A 7500-nucleotide genomic window follows, 5' to 3' on the forward strand; every position below is an offset into this window, starting at 1 on the left:
ACCCACAGCCTAGCTGTTCTCTCTATCCAAATTGTACTCAGGTACTGAATTGGCACTGGGCCCTCTCCAAGTCCCTGTACCCAGGGCTGAGGTGCACCCAGAAGTCTCCCAGGGGCTGAAGCATGTATTGTGCCACCCCTGGATTGACTAACTAAAACTGACACAACTGGCTGCACGACAGCTGGGGCAAGGTGGTGTACTCACCCTTTGCTTTAGATATAGTATACCTATATCTAACCCTAAAATGGACACACAGATCTCCTATCAGTCACTCCTATGGCAGGCCTTAACAATCCTGAAGGCAGAGTGCTTGGAATCGTGTGAGATGGTGCTCTGGCATGAGCTGAGCCTGTCTGCGGCTTTCGGGATCTATCCCTTAGCCGTTTCCATGATATCGCATACCATATACTCTTAAGTGCATTATAATCCTCGCGGTTATGTGCCAACTCTGGTATCGCTTTATCAAAACATGTCGAGTAAGGTGTCATACGAATTGGAATACTAACCCCTCGCCAATTCTGGCGACGGGGTTAGCATTCCACCCTTCTAGAGGGACACGACATGCATGTAACCTATAACCCGGTTAAAAGTCAGACAGAGCCTTAGCATCCACAAAATGGATGCTGCCACCGAGACACAAGTCTGCCCTCCTGCTGCTGGGAGTCCTCCCAGAGCAGGAGATAAGGACAAAGGGTTTCCTGCCAGGGGCGGTGCCAGCACCGTCCCAGACAGGGTTTTGTGTATTGTAGGTAGGCAGGGCTTTAGAGGAAGGTGACTGCACGTGGCACCCCGGTGCTCACTGTGCATAGGCTGGCTGGAACCAGTTCCAGGGTCACTCCAGACCCTGTGCTGGGGAAAAGCCCACCAAGGAAGTGGGTGTAACCACCCCCCTCCTAGTCCCACCCATAGGGCAGGACTTAGTCGCGTGCCAGCCCCTTTTTACAGGATAAAGGTAGAGACTGGCCCCCTTCCAAATCAGATCATCTTTGAATCCTGAAACTACTTTCCACGAAAGGAACTCAAGACTTCTTCCTAAGATTTCTCCCTTGTGACTAAGGAGTAGTCACCCTGCATCCGCAGGCACCATCTACAGAACACTGCGGTCTGCTGCAAGTCCTTCCTCCGGAATCTGACTGCCCAGCTCGACGAGAACCGGCTTCCCTGGCACCTCTGACCTCTACCTGCATCATCAGTCACGCTGAGATTCGTGGGTGTGACGAGACCTCGAGGGACCGGCCATCTTCAAGACTGCACGACTTCTGAACAACAAGCCCGCCGAGTGAATTCCTGGTGAGTGCTTTGGGGTCCGAGAAGCCCCCACCCTGAGCAGCTCCAGCACCGAAGAGCAGCCCCCCAGCATCTCCACGATCTGCGTGGGGCCCTTCTGCTTTTTACTGCTCACCGCGTTGTTTGGCTACTAGCCCGCTGGCTGGTGGCCTTCCTGACGACGCCCGACGACATTTCTGCTGCTGGTCTGGTTGCTCCAGACTGGCCCTTGCTTCCCTCCATCGGAGAAGTACCCTGGACCCTCCTGGTCCGCCCAAGACGCCATTTTAGGTCCACCGCGTGGGCCTTGCATTTGCCAAGACTTGTTGCCCAATCCTGGGTCCAGCGACGTCGACAGCAAGAACCTTCGTGGGACAGCTCGCACCTCCATCCTGGTCGCCGACAACGCCTCCTGGTCCGAGAGACTGCAGAGCCCAGCAGCGCCCACTCACCTGACTGCGGTGACTTCGCCCGGTGCCATCCTGGTGCCCACTTAATCACTGGCTAGTGATTCAAGAACTTGGTCCCCTCTGCTTTCAGGTTTTCTTCTTCCTTGATCCAGGCTTGGATCCATCGAACTTTTCTTCACTGGTCGCCTGCCAGCAACTTCTTCCTTCCAGGCTCCTGGTCCGGCAACGAGATCCCCGACGTCTTTTCAGACCTATGCAGCTGCAGCCCCTGGGCTAGGTAACTTCGGCACTTTGGTGTCCCAGCATAGCCTCACTATCCTAGGGTCAGGATCCACTGTCGTTTTCTTCCTACCAGGTCGGGTTCGCCCGTGAACACTAACTTTGCCTTTACTAGCCTCCATAGACTTTGTCCCGCATCCCGCGTGAGAGTGCACACTCTGCACCCGAGTCCCCTGGGTCTCCTAGTAGCAATCTAACGATTCCCTAGTCCAGTCCTAGCGATTCCAAAGCCTATTAGAACTGTTACTTACCTGCTAGTAATTCGCATTCCACTTTTAAAGTATATGGTTTTTCGTGCCCCTCGGGCATTTGTGTATAACGTGCTAACTTAAGTATTTTCGTAAGAGTTTTGTTGTGTGCCTAGCACCCTGTCCTCATAAAGAGTACAGGGTTGTTGTGATTCTAATAAATACACTGTTTATTTTCATAACACTTGTGTGGTGTCCTTTCACTGGGTGTTCAAGGGGTAATGTGATGGTAAAACAGCTGGCTTAACACGCCCTCTAGAGTCTTAGCCTTAGACTGCTCGTATCCATGCTACTAGGATAGCTGGTCTATAAGGTTGACTTACAACCAATCATCAATAAGGGTTGTTTGGACTGATATATAGTGATCACTAGAATAGTGAGCACTGCACATCAGGACAACTTCTCACATTGGTGGCAGCGGTGGGATTTGAGCTTGCTGTTGTTTTACCACACATGCCCTAAGAATATCTTGTGAAAGATCACATAAGTACTAAAGGTACATATAACTTAGCTTAGAATACTCTGAGTTCTACTGAACCAGCTGTTGTAGCTCCTAGGGCCTAGCACACCCTAAACTACAACTCTAGCAAGGGATCAGTAGGCAAACATATAGTGTAGGTAAGTGCACCACTTACACCTCACTAGAAAAGCATGTCGACTCAGGGGGACTCTACTGAGACTCCCCTGGTCAGTGTTGACCCTCCACAGGTCACTTCAAGATATGCAGCTCTCAGTTTTCAGGAGATGAGACAAATCTGTGTCTCCAGGAAACTGAAGCAGGGGTCTAACCCCACCACTCCCTTTCTGATAGGTCTCTTAGAGACATATGATGCCAGAAAGCTTTCTCAGTTACATGAGAACATGCCAGCCTTAGAGGGAACCTCTGGGGATCCAGATCTCCCCAACACTGATTCAGCAGTTGAGGAGGAGGATCAGGAGGTACTCTCTGGGGATGAGGTAGACAAGGGTCTTGAGGTAGTCAGAAGGCTAACTAGGACCAACTTAGACTTACTTGGGCTAGGATCTGGGGGACCCCCAGTACTAACCCGAAGTGGGCCTAACCTTGGAGTTAGGAGAGATAGATCTCTTTCTAGGGACTCCAATAGATCTCTGCACTCTAATGCCTCTTCTCAGGGGAGAAGGAATCCTCCACAGAGGAGAGTTACTTCCCCTCAGAGAAGGGAGCATGAGGCTAGGATGAGACAAGCTGAACTGAGGATTGAAAGGGAAGAAATTGCCCTGGCCAAAGAGAAGCTTGCCCTGGCAAGAGAGCAGCAGATGAGTGGGCTAGCTCCCACTGGTGGCAGCAATCTCCCAAGAGATAGAGAGAAGGGTTTAGATACTAAACACCTGACTAAAATAGTGCCCCCCTTTAAGCAAGGGGATGATATCCAGAAATGGATGGCTGCTCTGGAGAGGGCCTGCACTGTGCAGGGCATTCCCCAGAGTCAGTGGGCAGCTATACTGTGGCTCTCCTTTGATGGTAAAGGTAGAGATAAGCTCCTCACTACAAGAGTGGAGGATGCTAACAATTACCAGGTCCTGAAGAATACACTGGTTGATGGGTTTGGTTTAACCACTGAGCAGTACAGGTTGCTGTTCAGAGACACCCAGAAAACTCAGTCTCAGGACTGGTCTGATTTTGTGGATTGTGCCACTAAGGCTTTGGAGGGCTGGTTGCTGGGTAGCAAGGTTACAGATTACACAGGATTGTATAATCTAATGATGAGAGAACAAATTTTGAACAATTGTCAGAACCAGTTGCTGCACCAGCACCTTGTTGATTCAGATCTGACCTCTCCCCAAGAATTGGGAAAGAAGGCAGACAAATGGGTCAGGACAAGGATCAAGCAGAACCAGAACCAGAACCAGGGTGGTCAGAAGAAAGCAGACCAGAAGGGTAATGTTAAGAATGAGCAAAATGACCAGAAGTCTTCACCAGGTCCCCAACAAACCAAAGAGGGTGGGGGTCAGGCTTCCCAGAAGAAGAAGACTCAAGAAGGCCAGTCAAAAAGGTGGTGCCAGTACTGCAAAAGTAAATCTCACTGGTTTAGTGAGTGCACCAAAAGAGGAGGACAAACTCCTGCCACTACAGCTCCTAAAGCAACTGCACCCCCTAGTACAGTCAGTAGTGGTAGTGTCACTCCCAAGGCATTAGTTGGGTTAACCTTGGGTACTGAGGGGTCTGACAACTTAGTTGGCACACTCACTCAGGCTGTCCTTGTCTGTACAGGGGATATGGATATGTCCCCTGAAATAAGTCCCAATACTTTGGGCAAATACAGGCAGACACCTTTGATTAATGGCAAAATGGCTCAGGCCTATAGGGACACTTGTGCCAGTGTCACCATGGTGACACCTAACTTTGTGGACCCTGGACAGATCATGCCAGGTACTGATTTCCTGGTGACCAATGCCAGCAATGTCACTACTAGTCATAGTGTGGCAATTGTGGCTTTCTCCTGGGGTGGAGTGAAGGGACAAAAGAAAGTTGTAGTCAGTTCAGACCTCCCAGTTGATTGTTTGTTGGGCAATGATTTGGAGTCATCACAATGGTCAGAAGTGGAGCAGAGGACTCACATGGAGATGTTAGGCTTGCCAGCACATGTGCTTGCTGTGACTAGGTCACAGGCCAGAAGATGCCCCACTGAACAGGTGCTGGATCCTGAAATTATGGACCAGACACCTCCCAAGAAGAAGAGCAGTAAGGGTAAGGCTTTGCCTTCCCCCTTGCCCCAGGTTGAGGATCAGGTCTCTGAGGAGGCTGATCTAGAAGAGCTGAGGGAAACTGAGCCTAAAGAGCTTGAACTTGATCAAGTTGAGTTTCTGGGCTCAGGGGGACCCTCCAGAGCAGACCTGGGGAAGGAACAGTTGAGCTGCCCTTCCCTTGAACCCCTCAGACAGCAGGCTGCTGCTGAGGCTGCAGGGAATGCCACAGGTGCCCACAGGGTATACTGGGAAGATGGACTCCTGTACTCTGAGTCAAGAGACCCCAAGCCTGGTGCAACCAGGAGGCTGGTAATCCCCTTGTCTCTGAGAGGTTTCCTTCTCACCTTGGCCCATGAGATTCCCCTTGCAGGTCATTTAGGTCAGACAAAGACTTGGGACAGGCTTGTCTCACACTTTCACTGGCCCCATATGAATGAGAATACCAAGGAGTTTTGTCGCTCATGTGTCACTTGCCAAGCCAGTGGTAAGTCAGGTGGCACAACAAAGGCCCCCCTCATACCACTACCTGTGGTGGGGGTTCCCTTTGAAAGAGTGGGGATTGACATTGTTGGTCCAATGGAACCCCAGACAGCATCAGGACACAAGTTTATACTGGTGGTGGTGGACCATGCCACCAGGTATCCTGAGGCTATTCCCCTTAGGACCACTACAGCCCCTGTAGTGGCAAGAGCCCTAGTTGGAGTGTTCTCCAGAGTGGGTTTCCCTAAGGAGGTCGTTTCTGACAGAGGTACAAACTTCCTGTCAGGATATCTGACTGCCATGTGGAAAGAGTGTGGTGTGAACTACAAGTTCACCACACCCTATCATCCACAATGCAATGGGCTTGTTGAGAGATTCAACAGGACCCTGAAAGGGATGATTCATGGACTACCTGAAACTCTTAGGAGAAGATGGGATGTCCTGATCCCCTGCCTCTTGTTTGCTTACAGAGAGGTCCCACAGAAGGGGGTTGGCTACAGCCCTTTTGAGCTTCTGTATGGGCATCCTGTAAGAGGACCCCTGTGTTTGGTGAAGGAAGGATGGGAGAGACCTCTCAAAAAGCCTGCAACCAACATAGTGGACTATGTACTTGGTCTCCGCTCCAGGATGGCTGAGTATATGGAGAAGGCATCTAAAAACCTTGAGGCCAGCCAGGAACTTCAAAAAGCTTGGCATGACCAAAAGGCTGTACTGACTGTGTACCAGCCAGGACAGAAGGTGTGGGTGCTGGAGCCAGTGGCCCCAGCAGCTCTGAAAGACAAATGGTCTGGGCCCCACACCATCATTGAGCAAAAGGGAGAGGTTACCTACTTGGTGGACCTTGGAACTCCCAGGAGCCCTCTCAGAGTGCTCCATGTTAACAGGCTCAAGGCATATGTTGACAGGAAGGACATGAGCTTGCTCATGGCCACAGATGAGGGACAGGAGGAAGAGAGTGACCCTCTCCCAGACCTGCTCACTCAGAATCCTGATGATGGATCAGTTGATGGTGTTGTCTTTTGTGGCAGCCTCACTGAACATCAGCAACAGGATTGCAGGCACGTCTTGCAATCCTTCAGACATATGTTCACTCTGACACCCAGCCAAACTGATTGGTGTACCCATGATGTTGACACTGGAGACAGTCTGCCTGTCAAGAGTAAAATCTACAGACAGCCTGATCATGTTAGAGACTGCATCAAAACTGAAGTGCAGAAAATGTTGGAGCTGGGAGTCATTGAGCCCTCAGATAGCCCTTGGGCTAGCCCAGTAGTTCTAGTGCCAAAGCCTCACACCCAGGGTGGTAAGAGAGAGATGAGGTTTTGCGTAGACTACGAAGGCCTCAATGCAGTCACTAAGACTGATGCCCACCCAATACCAAGAGCAGATGAGCTTATAGATAGATTGGCTTCTGCCAACTTCTTAAGCACATTTGATTTGACAGCTGGGTATTGGCAAATCAGGTTAGCTGAGGAAGCCAAACCTAAGACAGCATTTTCTACCCCTGGAGGGCATTATCAATTTGTGGTAATGCCCTTTGGACTGAAAAATGCACCTGCCACCTTCCAAAGGTTGGTGAATCAAGTCCTCACTGGGCTGGATGACTTCTGTGCAGCTTATCTTGACGATATTGCTGTCTTTAGCTCCACCTGGGAGGATCACCTGGTCCACCTGAGGAAAGTGTTAGAGGCCCTGCAAAAGGCAGGCCTCACTATCAAGGCCACAAAGTGCCAGATAGGGCAGTCACAGGTTGTATACCTGGGCCACCTTGTAGGTGGAGGCCAGGTTCAGCCACTGGAGAGTAAGATACAGGCCATCATGGACTGGACTCCTCCAATCACCCAGACTCAGGTTCGAGCTTTCTTGGGCCTGACTGGGTACTATAGGAAGTTTGTCAGAAATTATGGGTCCATAGTGACCCCCCTTAATGACCTGACAAGCAAGAAGATGCCAAAGAAAGTTCAGTGGACAGCAAGCTGTCAGAAAGCATTCAATGACCTAAAGCAGGCCATGTGCACAGCACCTATCCTCAAGAGTCCAGATTACTCCAAGCCATTCATTGTCCAAACAGATGCTTCTGAGTTGGGTGTGGGAGCTGTTCTGTCTCA

This window comes from Lissotriton helveticus, chromosome 5_1 (genome assembly GCF_964261635.1).
Source record: "Lissotriton helveticus chromosome 5_1, aLisHel1.1, whole genome shotgun sequence".
In the NCBI taxonomy this organism is placed as follows: domain Eukaryota; kingdom Metazoa; phylum Chordata; class Amphibia; order Caudata; family Salamandridae; genus Lissotriton; species Lissotriton helveticus.